The following is a 23,811-nucleotide window of genomic DNA, read 5'->3' on the forward strand; positions in this document are numbered from 1 at the left end:
CCTTAATCCAGAAAGATCATGCGAGAAGTAATTCATGCATGTTATTTGCCTAATCCTTTTCTGGAAAAAAATTATCATTACAGAAGGTTAACGTCAAGATTTGATTTAATTTTAAGTTTATTTTAATTTTCCTGAACAATAAAGTAATCAAGTCTATAAAAATGTTGGTTCTAGGACAACCTTGACCTTTGACCTCACAGATTTCAAATTCATCCCCTCCACTCAATGAACAAATAGGATTGCAGTATTTTGGTCACATTATGCTGTTCCCGTCCCTCCGTCGTATTGTCCTTCCCCTCTACCTATACCGGTCAACCATGCCAACCCCGTAGGGGAAGACACCTGCTTTGTGACGCTTCCAGTCGCCAGACCCCTCCCCCTTCCTAGCTCTGATGGGCTTTAACGGGAGTCATCTTTCGCCCTCTTAACTTTTTATATCTCATAGTAATAAGCCAGGCCTACTCCGGTCCACCATCAAATTGTAGCACAGGCGTTCGGATCTTTCATCCGGTTAGGCAGTTACTGATGTAGTGAAAGAAAAAATCCTTCAGGCCATTCGCCGAGTTTACCGCATCGGAGTTTAAAGTGTTTATGTGCATGTAAGTGTGTGTGTGTGTGTGTGTATGAATTCTTGATGCGGTACGTGTTGTTTTGTAGTTCTGAAAACTGTTTTTTTTAGATTACACTATAAAAGAGTTCGGAAAGTAGCACTACCATATCCGTTCTTCACATCGTACTTCATTACTAGCTCTTTCAGAATAAAGTCCTACACCAATGATTATATTTTCTATTTTCATTGATCACAGCTTCACCATTATTCTACACTTTCCATCATTATTATACGGTTGCTTTCTCCACCGCAATAGAAATAAAAATTCATATTGTAGCAACCATAATGCGTTGAGGTTTTTTTTATTAACGAGTGAAATCCTTTCCCAGGAGGCCTATTATAAAACACTTCATATTATTTCTTTATTTTTTATCGCTTTACGAATAATCACAGTCACAACTGAATATTGTGCGTCTTTTCATCATATTTCAATCCGAAATAATCCGGTTTCATCGAATAGAATGTTAAATGTCTTAAGTCTTCTGCACTGAACCGAGTTACATAATTATAAAGTAAATAAACTTGAAACGGCTCGTTACTTATCGTACCCTACATCAACGAAATTTCATATTTTGTAAACGCCCTTTTCACGTCCCGCACAGCGTACTCATGGAAACGCTGTCGGATCTAATCTTTTTGTCGGATAAATGATTGTATACGAGGTGCCGTTGAAGATATTGAGGAATGTGACTGGAACCGTCTGGATACGTGTTAACTGCTTGGTGCTGCCCAACAGAATGATAAAATTTACCAGTGTCGATGTATTTGAAAATTATCCGCTCCATTATCCATAACAGGATGCGGTAAACGTCTTGTTTCTTCGAATTTGATTAAGTTCTTTGGAGTCTGATTGAGTTGACAAACTTATGCCGTTTTTCAAGATGTCTGGGGACATTTTCAAAGGGTAACCCTTGGATGTTTTTAATTCTGGTTGTTTTTATAATTTAAACATGTTTGATTTTTTTTCATTTCAGTAAGTTAAGTTCGTTAATATTTTCTTTGTTCTCTAACTATTTTATTTGTTTTAAATTATTTACTCACCGATCTCTACATATTTGTTTTTAATATTTTACTTTTAAGTTTGAAAATTACATTGTTTCGTTGTTGTTTTTGTTGTTGTTATAACAATTATTATTTTGACTGGCTTATAATCTAAAGTATCTTTGTTATCTCTTTGTACCATCGAGTAAGTTAAACTGCTGCAGGCAGTTAAACCGTGTGAAACCGTAATAGGCCTACACCAGAAAACGCAGTTGTTCAATTGAAAATGATGTAAAAATTTCCTTCTGAGTGTTGAATATGTAGACCGTAGTGTTAAAGAGGTATATATAAGTTTTAAGCTACTTCAATACGTTATTATTTTTGTTTATTTATTATTAAAATTAATAAAAATACATTTTTTTTTACGATTATTAATATTATTTTATAATTCAAAAAATAACAAATGAAAATTACCTGTATGTTAAGAAATAAATATATCTTTATCTCATGTATATTAAAAACAAAATCATTAACTTCGTATTACAAAAAATACCTCGTTAAAAAATTTTCTATGAAAATTAATTCTGAAATAAAATAAAAAGTTATATTACACCGCTACAATTCAATTTCATAAAATCTAATAATAGTTTTGTTTCTCCGACTACGTGAAAAATTAAAAAGAAAAGAAAGAATAATTAATAAACAAACAGTAATGTAATCTGTCTTTGGTGTATACATCTTCCGTTGTAAAAGTTATGTATACGAGTATAAAAAACATAAGTACATTAAAAAAATGAATTTAAACTATTATTTAACCGTCGGTAAGTGACTGATATAAGAAATTTATTTTTTATTACGTCTGTTTATCTTTACGTTTTTATTATTATTATTTTTCAGAATTACTTGTAAGAAAAAAATTATTTATCCTAATATTATTTTTTTTTTATTAAAATGGATTTTTATTTTTAAAGATTTCTTAAAAGTAATTTAATAAAAAACGGAAGAATTTTGTTTATTTTTTAGTATCATAATCCTAAACCTTAATAGAATGTAAAATTATAGAATTCTGCTTTATGTTAAAATAACATAAGCGTAATAATAGTAAGCGTTCTACACTTTGTGGTTTTTTTTTTATAAATAGATTAATAGTTTTTTTTTTTAATAAATAGATTAATGTAGAATTTATATGAAAAATGCGTTTATTATTTCAAAAAGGAACAGAATTCGTGCACGTTACATTTTAAATCTATATTTTATTTTATTTTTCACTGATCTGTAGCCAATATATAAATAAAACAGTAAGTAAAAAGTAATCATTTCCGGTGGATTTTCTTGACTGAAATTTTTTATATTATCCTTTCAATTACTAAATTAAGTGGGAATTAAAAAAAAGTAATAAAAATGACTTGAAAGAACGCATCGAAAATAGAAAGTAGTGCTATTTACATTTTTGAATTAATTCGACATCTTGAAGTCATTGCCAGATTAAAAACAGCTAAGGCTTGCTTTCTCTTACATCTGTTTTCATCTAACTAAAAAATTGGAAATTTAATGAAGCATTCTTACTTTTTAGCGTTTTTTTTTTTTCACTTTTAAGACCATATGGATCACTTTAGTTCATTTTTTTGACAAGTTCTTTCTTTTCTTGCTGATTTGTTTTTCAGCTTTACTTTTTTGCCAGTAATTTCTAAGGGGTTTAAATCTTCTTGCCCTTTCTTGTACAGAGTACACCCGGCTTATTGTTTTCTTGGGTTTTAATAGGAATCTTGTTTCTTTATTTTTTAATTTCTCATAGTTTCTGGTTTTCGTTTTTAGGGTTTTCACGGGTTATGTCTAATTCCTCCATGTCTTTCTGTACTTCGTATAACCAGTTCGGTCTGCTTTTCTTGTTCCAGAAAAGTTCGATTATCCGTCTGATAAGTCTAGTCGCTTCCATTCTGAATATATGTCCTAGAAAGGAAATTCTCTTCTCTCTAAATTTATTAGTTATCGGGATGATCGTTTTGTAAATCTCTTCGTTTGGAATAATTCTCCAAATCACGTCATTTTTAGTGTTTTTCCCGATGCATTGTAGAATCTGTCTTTCAATCTTTTCCAGTTTGTCGGTAAACCTTGTCTGGTACGGTCAAAATATGGTTTCGCATCCGTAAAGTGTTTCTGGTTGGATAACTGAGTTATAATGTCTTATTTTTGTGTTTATGGACATGCATTTTTTGTTATAGATGTTTTTTTGTTTTTATTGTGGCTTTGATGAGTTTATTTATTCTTTCAAAATCATTCGTATAATATTTTATAAAAAATTGTCTGAATTCCTTTTCGCTGTTAAAATCTAATACTAAACTAAGTGCCACATAACTTAGATGAGTTTGCCGTGAAACTGTATCGTCAAAAAGAATTACAGATAACACTTAATTACACCATTGTATGCGTAAAAGATTGATGAATTTAATGGCGCAATTAAATTTTACTACGGTTTTTTGATGACAGTAATACGGAAAAACTCACCCACCATGTTATTTGGCGCTTAGTGTATTGATGTTCGCGAAAAAGAATTAAAAAATATCTTCGCACATTAATAGTCGGTTCTATGTAAGTTAGTAAGAGATCACCGAAGGAGTTACTGTTGTGTTCTCATAATTGGAAAGATTTCTCAACGAAATAAAATAAAAAAGATGAAATTCCATATGCATTTAATCGTGAATAAAGCTTAAATATGTAGATCAATAAAAAAAATATAGGTAAAAGTCGAACTGAAAACTTTGTTTTTGTTCTGCTTCACTTTCGATGTTCCAAAAGTGTATAATTTTTGTTCAGATGAGACCGGTTTAATCGTTTGAATTTGCGGTCTATAAAACAAAGTTATTTTCTATTTTTATACGATTATTATAAGACTTCAATAATTTTTAATGTAACATGTTTGTTGTTGTGTACACGTTGTTATGTATTAGTGGTCGGGTTATATAGTATTTCATTATATCCTTATAGACCAGTTTGAATGCTTTTCATTATGCTGTCACTACATGTTAGGTCAGTTCGAACAGTGTGCTAACACTATTTTTGGTCAGATAATTAGTGTTTTGATTAACCTCAACTCCTAGGTTCATATGTCCATTATAGTTCTAATTTATTTATGAAAGACGGCGGCTTCCCCGACGTGAAGGTGCGAAGTGCAATTCCCCTAGAATGAAATCAGAGACGTAAACACTTATTTAAAATACATTGAGAGAAAGACAGTTATAAATGAAGACCTACCAGTACGCGTTGAAGAGGTAAGATAGAATCCTATACAAAGGCCACTAATTCCAGCGGTTAACAGGCATTCAAGTGCTTATGTTTAACGGAATGTCGTATATAACGGTTGTGAATTTTATTTTAAAAACTTACTATTCTATTTTTAAACCTTAAACCCAACCTGCTTAAAGAATAAAATTTGCATTTATCAACATATTTCATTTGTAAATACGGATATAAACACTTAAATGTTATAATGTGTTTCCTTCAAACACTCACTAATATTGTACCTTTAAGAGTGCGCTATCTTTATTAAATAAAAATAGTTAATTATTCTTAAAAATACGTATAAAAAATTCATCTTTACCAAACCGTATAACTAGAATGTTTTGCGGACAGCCTAACATAATACTTTAGCGTATAAAAATGTGTCTTATTATGCTTCCGTTAAGTGTCTTATTATACTACTCCATAGCGGAAACGTAAGCGAACCTGTTAGCGGACCCGCTAGCAGTAGCGGAAACGTAATCGCTAGCGAAAACGTTAGCGGGCTCGCTAATGCAAGTGTACTGGCTAGTAGACTCGCTAGCGCGTAAATTATTGCAAGATTTTGCAGGCTAGCGCGCGAGCTTTTCAAAAGCGTGTAGGCTAGCGTGCGCACTCTTTTACTGCGAAACAAATTTAGTTCAGCAAGTACCTTTTAACAAACACAGTTTTATACTTATCCTTGCTTTGACACTGATTTTAATTTTTTTTTTTTACTTCTACCTTTATTCCGTAAAAAAGGCATTACGTTATATCTTACGTCACCTTCGTTCTTCTTTGTGATGATTATTGGCTTAAAACCTATAGTAGTTCTATGATATGAATTGTATCTCTAATAAGCTCATCTAAATTATCTACCCGTCTGTTATTACCCCTTTCAGCAAACTTTCGCCAGATCTTGTTTTCAAAATTCTGTTAAGCGTTCCACTGTAAAAACTTTTCTACGGCTATAAGTGGAATATTGATTAATATAATATTTGGTCAAAAATGATTCGACTGAAATTGAACCACTTCTTTTCATAACCATTCGTTTTCAAAATTGGTTCAAGTGCTTTGAACACTTTTGGCATTTTACATCTTAGCTGTTTCGCGAATGCGAAGTTGGTTAAACCATTATTGTATACTTATATCTTTTATTAATATTTGCGCACATTATCTTCTCCACTAAATCAGCCTGAGATAAATCATTGATACCCTTGTGCTCTACATTTTGTGTCTGATAATTGCGTTTAGCTTGCTTAGCTACGATACTCTTCGTTTCACTCATCTTAACATCGGATAAATGAGGAAATAATTTTTTCGTCTTGTAAAAGATAAACAATAGGAAAACCTTTCTTCAGGTTTATCTTTTACACAAACAACCGTATATAACGAATTTAAGAATTTAAAGGAAATATAATTTTATTACTATAACTACATATTTTTGTTATTATAACAATACATTATTTTTACAAAATTACGTCATATTTTTACGTAACATAAGTACAATAATTCATTTTTAATACAGTACATCATACATCGCTACAGTACAAATTCTTTTAATACTACAATACAGCTTTACTTTCTAATATTTACTTAGTGATATAATACATGTTTAGAACTCTATGATACAATTATATTTTACAATCATTTTGGAACATCGCTAATCCGACCGTTTGACATCGGCATGCGATTAAATATTAACGCAAATGTTTGCCTTTAATCAGGAAAAAGCTGCCTCAATTCTGGCGGGGTATTTTTGTGACCCCAAGAGGGGTGGATTCAATCAATGGCTAAACATTTTTCATCGAAATTTCAGAGGGCTAATTTGTTTAGCCGGAGAGTTTTGATGACTTCGTTTCTGAATCTGAAATTTTCATGATCTTATAAATGACAGCGATATTGTCGAGCTAACACTTTATAAACCTCCAATCTGAGGTCTGTTTTTAACCATGTTCTTATTGATCCCTTGTGCTTTTTTTATTACTTCTCCTTTTATCCGATCTCATTTTGAACGTGTACAGTTTAATTCTGAACCCAATGAACACGCGGTTAGATGCGCCGTTGCAGTTATCTTTGAATTTATATATTATTTAATTATATTATTTAATTTATATTTTATTTTTCTGAGAGAAAAAGGGTGGGCTATAAGGTAGTCTGAGATATCGAAGTAATCCGTCAACGTTTTTTCTCTGAGGTCTGTTAAAATCATGCATTTCCATGTAAAGCTATCCGTATCCATGTATAACAGGAACATTTTCGACCGGTAATTTCTTTTCATCACGTTGTAGTGGAAGTCGTAAATGAAAGTTTTGCCGAACTCTAACACGGAAAGGATGAGGTATATCGGGTTGCTGAAATACACCTTTTTCTTCGCGCATTGAATGGCGCGTAACGTTTCGTTGTAAACAATCCTGTCTTGGAATGAGGGCGTGCAGTTGGTTTCATCAACATCTGTATTTTTTTCTTTTAGGATTTTATCGACTCCGCGGAAATATTGAGGAGTTCTATAAACGATGGGGGCCCGTCTTTCCTTCTGTGAACAATAGGGGACGAGGGAATCGCGTTTCGAACGGCCTCCGGCGTCTGTCTAGCAGGAATGTGCTATATGAGGCCCTATTTGTTGGTGGGTGCAACGCACTCCCTTTGCAGAGAGAGTCGTGTGTGTTGTCTGCCGCCCAATAATTGTAAGAAAGAAAGGACGTTTTTGAATGTAGGTTTTGTTGATTCTTCTTCTTCCAACACCAGCTGAATCTGAGCTGGGCTAGGTTCGCTGTAGTGGGATGTCCTTCTTGCTTCTTTTTTTGTGACTCCGTGTTCGTTAGTTAGAAATATTTACAACCGTAACCTTATTAAAACCTGTAAGCTTTGAGAAGGGCAAGTTGAGTCCTATCCGTTTTTTAAAAGTTATATTGTTACTCTATAACATAAAGAAAATTGACGGTAGGTACCCATCTTGCTGCTGAACTTATGGACGGTCGGTCGAACTTAGAGTTGCTAATTAGGTCGGGAATTACTAAGTCGTTATATCTGGATCATCTGTGTTGTGTTTTCGTCGAAGAAATAAGGTCAAAACACATTTTTTTCACATCTAACTCTCTTTCTATTTTTTTCTTACGTTGAACTCTAGGTAGGCCTAAAAATTTATGGCCTATCTGAATAACTTCAATGCCTCCGATATCTTTAGATTTTATGTTGCATGATGAACAAGGAAAAGTTTTACGGAATTCTTCATGGATGGCGATAATAATTATATTATTTTTTTATCTACATTCGAACATAAACACTGGTTCGTCTTTTGTGTCTAAACGCCACTATTTTTAGTATAGGTATAAAAATGAATTGAAAAACAATCGAATGAATTGTAATTTTATCAGCTAATTACTAGAAAGTGCAAAATAAAAATTTTTCAAATTTTTCAGAAATTAAATAATCTGCTTGCAGGGCAATTTTTAGCCCACCATGTGTGTGTGTGTGTGTGTGTGTGTGTGTGTGTGTGTGTGTGTGTGTGTGTGTGTGTGTGTGTGTGTGTGTGTGTGTATGCGTACACACGCACACACACACACACACACACGTTGCGTTAATTTGTATGTATAATAAAAGAAAATATTAATAAAAAGGCAGTTAATAAGGCTTTAATATCAATTATCTCAGTATATTAATAACTATAAGTAATTTTACATACATGTATGTTATTTATAATAACTTTAAAATGATTACAGAAAGTTCTGGGTAATTAATGTTGGTTAGAAACTCAACACGCACTGGTTTTGTTAAAAATATTTAAAAAAAATTAATTTTAAAGGAAAATCTTTAATTGGTCGGATAATTAATTAAAAATGTTAATGATAACATAATGAGGTCATTTCTTGTAGGTCGAAGTACTGTGTTGTGTTGCTAGAAAAATGTTTTTTTTGTTTGAAAGAGGTGGAATTTTTTTTACATGAAACTTTCTTTTTTGGTAATAGAAGGATATTCTTAAATACGTAGGTATAAATGCATGTAGAAGTTTCTAATCTAATAGATATTGTTGTACATTTAGTTATATCTGCGGGTGCTAAATCATGACTTGACAACACATTTTCTTATCCTGAATAATCATTCTGAATATTTGAGTTTTAAAATATATATTTCAGACGGATACCTATGCGGACGTATTAAATTACTAATAGTTATAACAAACTTAGAGCTCTGTTAAGGTGCTCAAAAATGATATGATATCATTTGATTTTTTTTTGTACGAAATTAATTTCATTGTTTCACAGTATTATAACGCGTATTGCGTTAAATTTTTTTCTAATGAACTGAAATCACAGGTATGGTGAGTAAATCGCTCGATTGCAACTACTTATGTCAAACATTAACTAATTTTACTAATTATCGTTATTTTATTATATTATCATAAATTAATTGTCATATTTATTATTTAATTAATAGAAAGTTAGCAACCCAATTAAAAAGATGAAAAATTTAAATAAATAGGTTTAAAATAAGTTACTGCCTTTCAAGACAGTTTACCAATAGACATTTTAACTCGGATAACTGTTTAGAACTGTGTAAAAAATAATTGAAACTCTAAACCCGATAGAATTACTCGGTTAAAATTGATGATGACTTAAATAAGTAATGGTGGTTTCCCGCTTCCTATGCTATTGAATAAAATTTCCTTATCGCTTCAAACGACTGGATTGTACGGTGAATTAAAAATAATACCGACCACTGGCACGTGGACCGGAATGAATTTGTTAATGGACTTCTATTGTCAAATTAGGCGCTCTTTTTCAAGGCTATTATTTGTGCTGACATTTTCTATCATTCAGCTATCATTACGGCGCGCGAGGGTGCGGGTGCGGGCGCGCGTGCGTATGTATGTGCAAACACAGATTCATGTTGTTTGTTCTTCTGTTAGTATTTTATAAATAATACAAATTATTTTTGTTGTAATTTATTATATGTATAAATTAAACCGCTTCGGGTTTTCTTTAAGTAATGATATTACAACAGCTGCACGATACGATGTACAATATAAAGAAAATAAAATGTGAATGGAAGTAGAACGACAAAAAAATGTTTGCAGTGGATTCTGTTATGAAATGTCATTTTGAGTGCCTTTTCTTTTCCTCGTCTTCATTTCTTCAGTGTAGATATTTTTCAATAACGGTGTGTAGTCTTCTATTATTAGGTAATGATAAGAAAAAATAGGTTATCGATTACGATTTGTGTATGTGTGTGCGCACGCCGCGCCAACGATTTATAAAAATTTTTATATTTGTAAGAATTTAAAAACTTCATCTTAAGATGTTCTCTATGTTTTTTTTATTTGTTTAAATATTTGTAATTTATAAAGGATTAAAAAGATTAAAATTTTGATCATGTCGATTTAGCGATTATCTTATTTAACGGATCCTGTGGTGTTCTGCCTGGCGGTAGGTCCTTTACGCCATCTCTGTCACCATCTATTTCTGCCCCTCGCTATCCTTCTTCTTCCTCACTTCTTTTCTCCTTCTATTGACCCTTCTGACACAATTGTCAAGATTACTTTCTCTACCAGTTTTCTTTGTGTCCTTTTTTTACGCTCTTTTTTCTTTATCCTCTTCATTATTTCTTTGTTCCTCAGTTTATCCGTCCATCTTATTTTCATCTTTCTCCTTACCGACATTTCAAACCTTCAGTTCCTCTCCCTCTTTCTCATCGTTCACGCTTACAACAAAACGCTATCTACATAGCATGTAGCTAACTTCTTCCTTAACTCCAGACTTTTATCACATAGTAATTTCCTCTCCTTACTGAAAGCTTCTTGTTAATATTCTGCGCTGGGCACAGAAGTCAGAACAGAAACGCTGAGACAGCGTCCGCCGCTACTTGCTTAATATGGTTGCTAAACAGCAACTTCTAATCAAACAAAACACCTAGGACTTATGCTCGGCTGATTACACAGCCTTTATACTTAATACGGGGGTTACGACTGTGTGATAATTTGTCTGCACCCTGGAGAAGCAAGAAGTGCCTTCTTCGTCTTGGGCACAGAAATCATTAAATCTTGAATGTCCATTCAGCCCTCTGCGGTCGACAAAGCCGTTTACGCTGGGTCTTGTAGTTGCGGTCGTGAATTACCACGAACTAACAGGAGACAGTCATCGGCGAAAGCCTGGGCCGTGACCCCTTCCGGGAACCCCTGATGACGGATTTTTCCACAACTAGGTGTGGAAAACAGAGCCGTGCGATACGACAAGTAGTCACGTACTACGGCCTGCAGGGCTACGGGAAAATTGCGGCGTGCCAACTCATAGAGGACAGAACTCCAACACAAGGAAGGAAATGCTGCCTCTATGTCAATAAAAATTGCCAAAACATATTTACAGTCGGCGCTTTCCACCTCGGCAAGAGCATTTTAAGATGCGATTATCGGTGCCAACCCCTTTCATGAAGCCATACTGGCCTCGACTTAGAAATGAGTTCATATCGATGCTTTCCCAGAGCCGTTGTACAACCAGCCTTTCAAGCAACCTGCCGATTACCGGCAAGAGGCTGATGGATCGATAACTGGTGACTTCACTCGGATCCTTTCCTGATTTTAAGAGCACCCTCACCAAAGCCACCTTCCAACAAGTCGAAAAGCAACCCCATTTTAGGCACCTCGAGAACAGCCTGCCAAGCGGCTCTCTTATGACAGGCAATAGATGATAGAAAATATCCGGGTCAAGTTGGTCAATCCCCGGTGCCTTTCTCAGTGCCATTCAAGAAACCACTCGGTCTATATCTACGGGTTCCACAGCCCGTACGCCAGGGAATGATATCTCACCCGTCCTGACGCGACTTCTGCTTCATCCTCCGGAGCATTTGGAAAGACTATCCAGTAACGCCTGGTAAGTCGCCACAGATTTTGAAGTATGGTCTCTTTTTTATTATTCTTCATACGATTAATTAATTAATTATATAGCGGAACGTTTTTTTTATTTCTTTATTGTTGTACGATTCATAAAACGAGTAACATATCTCGTCTTTATTTGGACCCTAAAAGTTTACCCGACTAAAGTTTTAAATAACGTACCGAATCTTTACTAGAAAGAATTTATATGGTGCCGGACTCTAAAATATTAAAATAAAGTGTTTTTCAATTTAAATAAATTACGGTCTAATTTATTAATATTACGGTTTACTTCGTTATTTACGCGACCGGCAATTCTGTACGATTCATTAGCTTGGCCGTTAATATGTACGACAGTAATAGTGCATTACTAGTTTTATCGATCTTAAGATTCGTTCGATGTTGTCAACATAATATTATCGAGTTACGTTATACGGTACGTCACTGTATTTTATTATATTTACATTTACCGCCGTATAAAATTTTACACTTCTCATATTTTCACGGTACTGTGGTAGCGGTGCGACGAACGGTACGCTATGTCATCTGTTTGAATAGCCGGCCGCCCACTGCCAACCGACCGGCCGTCCGCCCGGTAAGTCGGCTTACCTCGAAATAAGGCGAAGTTGCGGCGGGGTAGATTGGGACGGGAAAGTTAGCTCGTGAAAAGATTTGTTTGAGTAACAACAGAGGGTATATGGAATCTGTTTGTCCACTTGACCCCTTTTACGGTTACTCATTTCACGACCGTACTGTACTCGTATACTGTGTAGTTTCGATACCGAGGAGAAAGGGAAGGGCTTGAAAAGTGTATACAGTAAGTTCCACTTTATAATCTCATTTTTTTTTTAACCTAAACTTCTAATTAAATTTGTAAAGATCCACACCGCATATTTTTTAATTAAATTAATTTATATATGGCAACGAAAACGGTTTAACAAATTTCTTAAGCTTTTACATTTTTATATTTTCTTTTAAGGCGATATGATGAACGATTTTGTTAAAAAACAAAATCAATTTTTGTTTTATTAACCGACTTCAAAACGGAGGAGATTGTCACTTCGACCTTGTTTAGTATTTTTTTCGATCGCAGGTTCGAAATTTTAGATTTTTTCCTCCGTAGGTGTCTTAATAAATCCCTTTTATTTTCCATCACTATTAGATATTTTAAACAAATAATGACCTAAACAGACGGTTACCGAGCGTGATATTAAATCTGGATTGCAGAAATATGCATTAGTTTTTACGCTAAGTTTTCTTATTAATTTTCTTAATTTTTCATTTATTAACTACTCTGAAAGAATTCAAGTTATAATACTGTTTCGATAAATCGAACCTAAATTAAGGAATGATGCCAAAAAAATTAACGATACATTCAGATTTTCTTTTTATAAACAATTCATTTTTTTCTGTTAAAAAACTTCTCGCTAAAAAAATGAAGACAAAAAATAATTATTGAAGTCGATTCGTTTGTACAAATTTTTTCTTGAATAATAAAAATATTACTCTGATCAAATCGATCGAGGACCGCTTCTTTCTTTGGATTCGGATCGCATAAGTAATTCATATTTCCATAAGCGTGCAGTCCTTACTTCACTCTCAGTAGTAGTTGCTTAATGTTGTTTCTGTACATTCCATTTTTTTTTTTTTTTATCAAGACGGGTTTCTCGGCAAGTTTGAAGAAACCGACAAAGAACTGCATAACTTTGCTGGCGAAGTTACGTGACTGATGGCGACCTTATCTCTCCTTCCGCTTAACAGATTATAATTAAAAGTAAATGGATTCAGTGATTCGTATGTAGGAAATTATTGTATAATATTTTATAAAAAAATCGGTTAATTCAGTCTGAATAATCAATTAAAACGATAAGTGATGGAAAAAAATTAGGCGTATTGTACCCATACCCTGGATTAAATCGCACCAATAAAGAACTATAGTGACATACTAATATAATAGAATTCTAATTGTATGAGAATTTGACAGTACCAAAAACGAAAAAAATGAAATTTTTCTGCCTCCACTCTCTACGGGGGCTTGAATAAGATTATTAGAAACTGTCTTAGCTTCTTAAAGGGCATTAAATTATTAAAAAAATAATTCCTTATCCTTTTAGTAAAATTTTTAGATACGGAATCCGTATATATGTATATCACCGTTCCCTTGAGCTATTGTGACCAGTATTAAACTGTATGAATGTCTCGTAGGGTGGAATAATCATTCAAATGTCTGCTTTCATTAATCGAATAAAAAATAATTTCTGCTTTTAATAACCGAACAATTTTATCACTCTAACAATTTGGTGGTGCCGACTTTCACGCATAAATCTTTGCGAAACACTTTAATTATATTTCAGGTCTTGCATCAAACGATTTAAATTAACGATGTGTAATTTTTTTACAATAAAAGGCTTACCATTTTAGCTATGAAATGCCGATCTCCGTGGCGGAGTGGTAACGGCTCTGTCTTTCCTTCGGAAATTCAGGGTTCAAATCCCGGTCAGGCATTTCACACGTTACATATTTCCATAATTTTCACATTTGCACATGCAAGCTTTTTTGGTGAATTATACATCAGTAAAAAAAATATATATATATGTGTGTGTGTGTGTGTGTGTGTGTGTAATACGATAAAACTAATATTTCTAATATTTATGGAGCTATTAATGTATTTTTATTTTGGCATTTTCAATCTTATTTATTTTGTAGAAGATATTGAATACACGTATACCATATTTCATTAAAATATCTCAGTCCATTCTTAAGATATAAATATTTATTGGAAAAACATGAGATGGCAAACAGAGGGAAAAATGAAACGAGGTAGGATGACGTCCATAAGCATTTATTTTGAGATCCCGAATCAATCTCTTATGTATGGCCAACATCTTTCAGAAACTCTGCGTATTTTGTAAATTTAATTTCCGTTTACCAAACCAAAATATGTATAAAAAAAAAAAATTTATCAGCTGTGATAGATGTTGGCTTCAAATTATTACGAGAGTTTTCTATTGTTTCAATTTTTATTTTGTTGTTCTGGCTGCCTAAGGACGGCTATTAATATTTTTTCTTAGTTCTTCCTTTTCTCTTTTCCCAGTACTTTTTCATTCTCTGGTTCATTTTCTACTGTCTTTCTTCTATCCATTGGTTGTTATATCGGACAGTTTTATTTTTCTGTTGGAACCCCTTAAAACTCTTTAACTTATTTTCTTATTTGATTTGCACCATCAAAGTTACAGTACCGACTTCATTTGTATGTTTTTGGACTTCCCTAATCCACTAGTTTCCGGTTTTATTGTTCAGGTAGCTTTTAGAAATCCTTCCGTTTAATATTTTGGAAATCCTTCCAATTCGAAGGCCAAAAAGAATGATTATTTTCTTTATAAATTCGTTAAATTTTTTTTTCTTCGTCGGATCTTACTATGTTTTCGGTTTATCGTTTTGGGTCCTAAAAATTTTCGGAAATTTTTTCTTTCTTTTTCCCAAATTTTTCATTTCAGTTCTTCATACAAAAGTTATACTTATGCATAATAAATTTTCGATAATGTTTTAGTGCATTTTTTTTTTAGATCTTTTAGCAAAGGCTATAACACTTTCAGGATAAGGTATCGGTCAACTACCTTTCCAGAAATAGAATTTCAACCTCTTCTTAGGGGGGTGGGCTAGGGGTTGTAACTGACATATTTTAAATGGTGACAGTTTGTGTGATAGATCATTTTAAAGGTTTCTTTAAGACAAAAAAAAAATGGTATAAATAAAAGGTTGGTACGATGTTTGTCCCCAAATTGGCGGCTGTATAAATTTTGGATTTTGAAAATTATTAAATTTAAGTTCAAATAACAGAAATAAATCACGTTTTCGTATATTTTTTTTTAGAATTGTTATAATATTGCACCAAATTGGGCCGATTTATTTTTATTTATTTAACCCTGCCTCCCGGAAGCTGACTCGCAACTAAGCATTGACACGGTTCCGGTGCCATCGTCTCAAGTCGCCAGGTGAGGGAAACGTCAGGCTCTGCTACGCCGTTCCCGGCCTTCATCACCCAGCAACCGGGACTCGATCCTTTGTGCATCGCCTCTAACGGGGCACCCCCGAAGGGTCGGACCCACCGGGACTCAGTTCTTTTTGCTCAGGGGCTCGAGAGTCCCCGCACTTAATCCCTATCGCCCACCTTAGGAAGCACGGGCGAACAGAAGGTCCGTACGGAGCTTTCTCTCACCCCTCGTTTCAAAAAATTGGGCCGACTTGCAAATGTAAATAATTACTCCAATAAATAAACTTTTAAGCCCCAGAAAACGAGGGTTCCATTTTTAAAATAAAAATTTTCTTTAAACCTAAATTTTTAACATTGAAAATCAAACCGCTGTATATATTATTGTATTAACGTAGACTACATGGGAACTGTTTAAAAGATGAGGTCCCATTAGACCCGAGTTAATTAAAAATATTTTTGAATTTTTTACATGTTATTTCTTTTTCAAGTCGTGGCTGTTATTAAAAATGTTACATGAGGCAGCTGTCGAGTAAGGGGTCAAATGGAAGGTCCAAATTGATTTTAATGTAAATTTTGATTTTTTTTTTTTTTACCAGTTAAACTCTAATTATATCATAATTTTGGCAATAAAAACGACAATGGGTCAAGAGGGTCAACTGGGTCTCAAAAATCTTTATTAAAAATTCTGATTTTCTTCTCAATTATAATTTTAATACTGCATACTTTTTAAGTTAAAAAGTTATTTTGATCAAGTGTGTCAAAAAGGTTTTTCGTAATCGTACGCTAAATATTTCTTCAGCAAGTCATTGATATTTAACATCATAGTACTTATTTGAAATAGAACTTCAAGAGAAAACCCGGGAAAGTTATGCAATTTTTTACCGGTTCGGTGAGCATATTGTTACTTCGTGCACGTAATTTTTCTAAAAGTCTTTTTAAAAATTATTATTTAAAGTTCACTTCCGGTGTGTTCAGTTCGCCGATGCTTTAGCTTTCTTTTTCGTATCGCAATGTGTTTATTGTTTCTTTTTTTGTCAAGCTTTTGATTACGTTTTTATTTATCTCAGATAGAGGTGATGCCCATTATTAACATAGTCTCTCTTTGATGCGAGATGAATTTTATATCGTAGGAAAATATATCAAACCTAATCGGGATTTTAGCTCAGAATCTTACGGATGAAAGGCACAGATGCTACCACAACCCCATGAAGGTCGGTAATAATAATAATAATAATAATAATAATAGATTTTTATATGTGACTGTTTATGTGTACACATTTTATAATTCAATGTGGATGCAAAATGAAAATTGATAACGATGACAATACTGAAAATGTGCTTGAAAATCATCCCGTGGATTCAGATTTTAATATTCAGAATGTTTTATTTTAGACTTATCCTTAAAACTCTCAAAATTATTAGTTAAAAAAAATACAGGAAAAAAGAGTAGAACTATATGAGGAACTTTCACAGTGTAACACTATATAAGTTATAGCCACTGAACGGTATTGTAGTTTAATCTTGATATCAGAAAACTGGTAAAACTGGGTTTTCATTCTAGGAATATTAAGTGTTGGTTGTAAATAAAATAATTCTAAAATCTATATTCTGAAAAAGTGATACATATTATAATTTTGGTTTTAATGCGTGTATAATTCTGTAGATTATATTTTTGCTCTCGCTAATAATTTTCGTTAGATAAAAAATATTAAAACAATTCTTCAATTTAATCCGTTTTATGTAATCGGCTATCATGTTAAAATTACTGAAAGGCTTCATATTGATGCAGCTTCTAGTTTTTCTAAAACAGTTACAAAAAAAATACTTGTTCAAAAGAATTACTCCTGTACTAAATATACTTCTCCTATCTCCCATCTATAAGGGCACGCGTGCGATCTCTCTCTCTCTCTCTCTCTCACACACACACACACACACACACACACACACACACACACACACACGCGCGCGCACAAACATATATATATATATATATATATATATATAGAGAGAGAGAGAGAGAGAGAGAGAGAGCGATAGATAGAGAGAGAGCGAGAGAGCGATAGATAGAGAGAGAGAGAGTGAAAGAGAAAGAGAGATAGTGCGAGAGTAAAGGAAAGTTCAGAATCGCCCAAAAATACTATCTTTCTATTGTATTTTGAGTATTTTCAAAACAATTCTAATTTTTTTGTGAAAACTTTAAGGTTTTGTTCCTTCATATCGGTTTTGTTTTTAAATATTCAAAATTTTTTTGAATATTTAACGCTAACTCATTCGTGCATATAAGAAACAATTATAATAAAGATAAATTTATTCTGTATTTTACAACCGTTGGATTATATCACACAACACAACAGAACAGCTATTTTTATTCATCAAAACTAGTTAATATTAGTCGTATTTTAAAATTAGATGATTCATTATCATCAGGATAAAAATATTTTAATTTATTAATAGTACATACATCCGTATAATAAACGAGTTAAAAATCAATATCTGATGTGCTTTCTGAAATAGAAATTTCAATTTATGCAGCTGTCTTATTTGATTAATGTAACAAACGGGATCGAATTACTAAGGAATTCATGCAGTGAAATGTCTACAAGTAAGTTTCGGGACGTAGTTTTGATGTAAATTTACTTTACATCTGTGTGTATGTGCGTTTACGTCACTGAAAAAATTATGTATTTCCTGCTTAAGTGCTTTAATGGTTTATTCGATACGGGTTTTTTTTATTCGACCTAAAAATGTAGATTTTAATATGATAAATCTTTTTTTACTATTTAAAAAATAATAATTTATTTTTTTTAATCGCTAATTTATATTGAATAAAATGTTGGAAATTTAAAAAAAAATTTGGACGTAAATGTAAAGAGAGAAGAATTACTTACGATCTGTAAAGAATCGGGTAACATTTATAAGAATAGAAAATGAAAAAACGCTATCATTATTTCAGAAAGGAATAAGGTGTAGTCTAGTCGAGCGGCTATCCAAGGAGAAAAAATAAAGTTGTTAAGATTACGTGATGATATTGTTCTTTAGACGGATAATACCGGTGTTCTTTGGTGGTTGGGTTTCAATTAACTACACATCTCAGGAACGGTCGAACTGAGACTGTACAAGACTACATTTCAGTTACACTCATACATCTTCATTCATCCTCTGAAGTATTATCTGAACGGTAGTTACCGGAGGCTAAACAGGAAAAAGAAAAGAAAGACGGGAAACTAAAGATGATTTGGAAGAAATGCATAGCGGCATAGATTTATTTAAGAAAAAATTCAATCTGAAAATAAGTAAGAGCAAAAAGAAAGCTATGACATGAGTAAGAGAAAGGAATAATGAGAAAATAAATATAAAGAAAACGGAACGCAGTATGACAGAAGTAAGAACATTTAACAGTAAACTAGTAAAATTGTATAGGATGATTGAAGTAATACAGACATCAAAAGAAGATTGACAAAAGTATGAGAGATTTCGTGTAGAAAATAAATCTGTTATCAGATAAAAATTTAATAATTACAAATAATTGTCGAAAATGTGTTTGTAAAGTGTAGCCTTATACGGCAATGAAACATGGGCAGTAGGAAAAGAATATAGAGCTGATATTTGGTATGGCAGGAGCATATTGAAATTAGTAGGGTCGATAAACTTCGATAAGAGAAACCAGAAAACCAACTGGAGAAGAAAAAAATTTTTGATAGACTTTTTTTTTTGCAAAGAGGAAGTAGAATAGTCGGCGATGTATTAAAAGTGCAGGTTTAGTTAATGTGGTGATAGAGGTACGTATTTGAGGCAAATAGTGTAGGGGAAGACAAAGACTGGACTGTATGAAACATATAATTGAGGATTTAGAATAAAGTGAATACATCGAGGTTAAAGGATTAGCGTAGAACAAACATAAATGAAGAATATCATCAAACCGATTAACTAGCTGATGACTGGAAAAAATATTACTTATAAGAAAAATTTATCTATATTCTAAAAATTTCGACCGTTTAACAATCATCATCGGTAGATTGACGAATGAGGGAAAAATGTACAGAAGAAAATGAATGAAAAAAATAATAAAATATAAAATTCACAAATAAATAATATTTACGAAAGTCTAGAAAAGGAGTAATTTCAGCACGGTTTTTAAAATACGTTTAAAATACTAACAATTTCCTTTTAGGTAATCCCGATCGAAAACAAGAGCTTACAAACGTGTAAACCACTGAAATCTCCATTTCGCATTGCCTATCGCTACTTTACTGCAAGACTCTTATGTAAAACTTAGATTCTAAGATAGAACAAGATTCTTAAATAAAAACTTATCTCAAGAAATATAAAAATATCGTGAACCTTATGCCGATCAAAGACGTAACCCCCTTCCATGGTTCATTGAATATTATCTTTCGACGAAAAAATTTTAAGAATTTTTACGACCAAACGAGGCACTAATGCGTGCAAAACTTCTCCAGATTTCCTACTCGGCTATTTCTTTGATTTAATGTACGGTTTGCCGAAATAATTTTTTTTGATTTCTCTGATTAATTCTACCTCATTTGGATATCCACTACGAGCTTTCAAAACTTGTTCGATCGCGTTTAAACTTGTCAACCTAGATGTGAATGATTTTAAAAGATGTTATTTTGCACACTCACCAAGAACAGTTCTGCCTTGTTTTTTTTTTTGGGTACTCGTTTTTCCTTTCAAGAAATAAAATTTCCACTCATAACCTTGTTTTAAAGAATTGTCAAAGATGGAAAATACGTAACATACCGAACTGATGTTTAGAATTCGATTACATTAACAATCGAGGAAAACAGCTAACGAAGAAAGGTGTTAATACAGCTTTCGTTTACGCATCGTTTACAATACTTCTCATAACCTCTTATATGGTACGAAAATTTGTAGCATATAATAAAATCTTAGCACTAGATAGGGAATCTTGGAGAGCTGCATCAAACCAGTCAAATGACTGAAGACAAAAAAAAATAAAATCTAACCCCGACTAGGATCCGAATACGAGACTTTCCGGATGAAAGGAAGAAACACAACTGCTCCCTAACAAACCTAGGTTCACCTCGGTATCATTTTGTTCAGCCTAATTAATATGAATTGTTCTGATCGTAGGCATGTCGTTTACATTTATAATGTCTCCATTTTTTCTATCCCTGTCGTTTATTTGATGTTTATTAATTATAGGTTCTTTTAAATAATATATCGGTTTTAGCGATCGATTTTTCTGTTTTTCACCTTTATCTTATAGTCTTTAGCATTCAGATGTAATTTTTAAATTCAGTTTCATTTCCATGTACGTTTTTTCAATCGAGTTCTTTTTTCTCGATGAATTGTAGATACGCACAGTGAGTCAAAAGTATGGAAACCGCTCGACAACTTTAAAACCATTCCAGATAGAATACTGTAACTTTCAGGATAAAGGTATCGGTCGACTACTTTACCTTCTGACGAGAAATAGAATTTTTAATCGCTTCTTGGGAGATGGGCTAGGGGTTGTAACTCAAATATTTTAAACGGTAACATCCCTTGCGTGATACATCTTTTTAAAGGTCTTTTTAAGACGATAAAAATGGTATAAACAAAAGGTTGGTTCGATGTCTCTAACCAAAATGGCAGAATGATAAAATTTGGAATTGAAAACTACTAAATTTTTTATTATTAATTTTTTTAAATTTTATTTACAGTCGCATCAAAAATTACAGTCATTAGCGACTAAAGTAATAATATCATGTAGAGTTACATAAAACAATAAAGAAACAGGAACAATAAAGAATAAACATAGACAAGTAACAACAACAAATACAAACTAAAATACATAAATCAGACAAAAACCGCTAAATTGTATTCTTCATTCCACTCTAGGAGAGGAACCGCAACAGACGTTTTTTTACCTTCTTTCTGGTTTAGTAGAAATTTCACTACTAAATTTAGTAATTTCAAATAATAAAATAAAATTTAAAAAATTAAAACCGAATAAAATTAATATAAATAAATTTTAATTGAAATTTATTTTAAAAGTTAAATTTTAATTTAAAAAAATTAAATAATTTTTTTTAAACGCAAAATAATTGTTTTTATTCCAATTTTGTAAGTAAATAAATAAAAATATTGTCTCCTAATAATGCTGATGAGCTGATCATTTACGGTCTCTTACCATTGCTGCAAAAATGAAGTTTACTTCATTGTTGTTAATATTCCATTTAGAATGTTTCATTACTACACTGTTAGTTTCTGGAGAAAATTTATTGTTATCGGTCGGTTAATTGATTTTGTCTTCCTTTACCGCATTTGTAAGCCACTTTTGTTATTTACTTTTTACCTGTGCTACCTGCTAACATCGTTATCATGTCACTTAGTGAAAAGGAGGGGGGTCACGCTTGTTATGATGAGGGGCTTTGTGGATAGAGGTAGGTCGTATAAGTTTGTGAATCGTTCAATGCAATATTTATTAATTTTAACCCTATTTCAAAAAGTACAGTGTCAAAAAACATCAAACGATTTGAAGAAACAGGGAGTATTAATAATTAGGAAAACCAGGGAAGCCTAAATCTGCAACAAATAACAACAAATCTTTGAGATTATGAAAGTATTTATTGAGAATTCTCATTCCTCGACTCGAACAGCAGCACAAGAAAATAACACTAACCGAACGAAGTTCAGTGATTCGAACATTAAAAAGTGAAAATCTCAAACCCTTCAAAATGCATCCGGTCTAAGAACGTAATGAAGATGACTGCGATCGAAGACATGAGTTCTGCGAAATTTTAATGAACAACATTTGGTGCAAATCCTAATTTATTAAACAACATAGTTTTAAGTGATGGAACCACTTTTTTTTTTAAATGGCGTAATTTAAATCGCCATAATTGTCGATATTGGACTGACACTGGATCTTCACTGGTATCGTGCGGCACATACACAGGATCCAATCAAAATAAATGTTGGTGGGCGACTGATAGGGCCTATATTTATTGATGGGAATTTAAATGCAGTCAAATATGAAACTTTCCTTCTCGACAATATCATTCCAAACATTCAAAACGTTGTCAGCCCCGACTAACAAAACATCTGGTTACAATAAGATGGTGCTCTGCCTCATTTCGGTCTTCAGGTACGTGAAATTTTAAATGCATTTTTTCCTAGATCGTTTGGGGAAAGGGTTCAAATAGAATAACCGGCGAGATCATCCGACTTGTCAACCGTCGGATTATTTTCTATGGGGCCACTTAAAAAGTTTTGTTTATCATAATAAGCCCCAAGATATCGATGATTTATATAATAGAGTTCAAGAATCGGCACAAATTATCACTAGAGAATCATTGAATAATAATAATAATGATAATGATAATCATTGAATAATCCTTTTACAACTGACTGGCACACTGTCAAACAGAGAGGAGGACATTTCGAACATTTATTAAAATGAAATGAAAGTTAATAAGCAAATGTTATCCTTAATAAATACTTTTCTTTTTAATACATTTATTCGATAAGATCCGCTTAAAAAAATTTTTATAAATTTATTTATTTGCGATAACGGTTCGTTAAATTATCAATGTAACTTTTTTTTCAAAATCCAAATTCATATCGCCACCATTTTGAGTTCAGACATCGCACCAACTTTTTATGTGTACCGTTCATCTTATCTTTAAGACCTTTAAAATTATGTATCGCATAAAGGGCGTTACCGTTTAAAATATTTGAGTTGCAAATATTTGTAAAGTACTGGCAACAACCCTTGGGATTACAACTCCTCACAACAAGGGGTTTAAATTCTATTTATCGTCAAAAGGTAAAGCGGTCGACCGATACGATCGATATCTTATCAAAAAAGTTATAGTATTCTATCTAGGACGGTTTTAAAGTTGTTGAGAGGATTCCATACTTTTGACTGCTCTGTTAATTATTCTGATAGTTGTGATGTTAATTATACAAGTCTTTATATGAATAGATTCAAGGTGATACATATACAAGATTGAATATCACCCGTATTTCAGGATGGACTTTGGCATCTTGGTACGCGACAGTATATTCGGCTCGGTGACGAAAATAACAGAAAATCACTTTACTCCTCATAAAACGGTATGAAACAGTTGTTAT

General features: G+C 32.7%; 1 long non-coding RNA gene across 1 annotated transcript in view; it reads left to right on the forward strand.

The window, feature by feature from the left end:
• LOC142328637 (uncharacterized) overlaps window positions 1-23,811 on the forward strand; it is a 249,514-nt gene that overhangs the window by 36,803 nt on the left and 188,900 nt on the right. The window lies entirely within an intron of this gene.

Source organism: Lycorma delicatula, chromosome 8 (genome assembly GCF_047948215.1).
Source record: "Lycorma delicatula isolate Av1 chromosome 8, ASM4794821v1, whole genome shotgun sequence".
In the NCBI taxonomy this organism is placed as follows: Eukaryota; Metazoa; Arthropoda; class Insecta; order Hemiptera; family Fulgoridae; genus Lycorma; species Lycorma delicatula.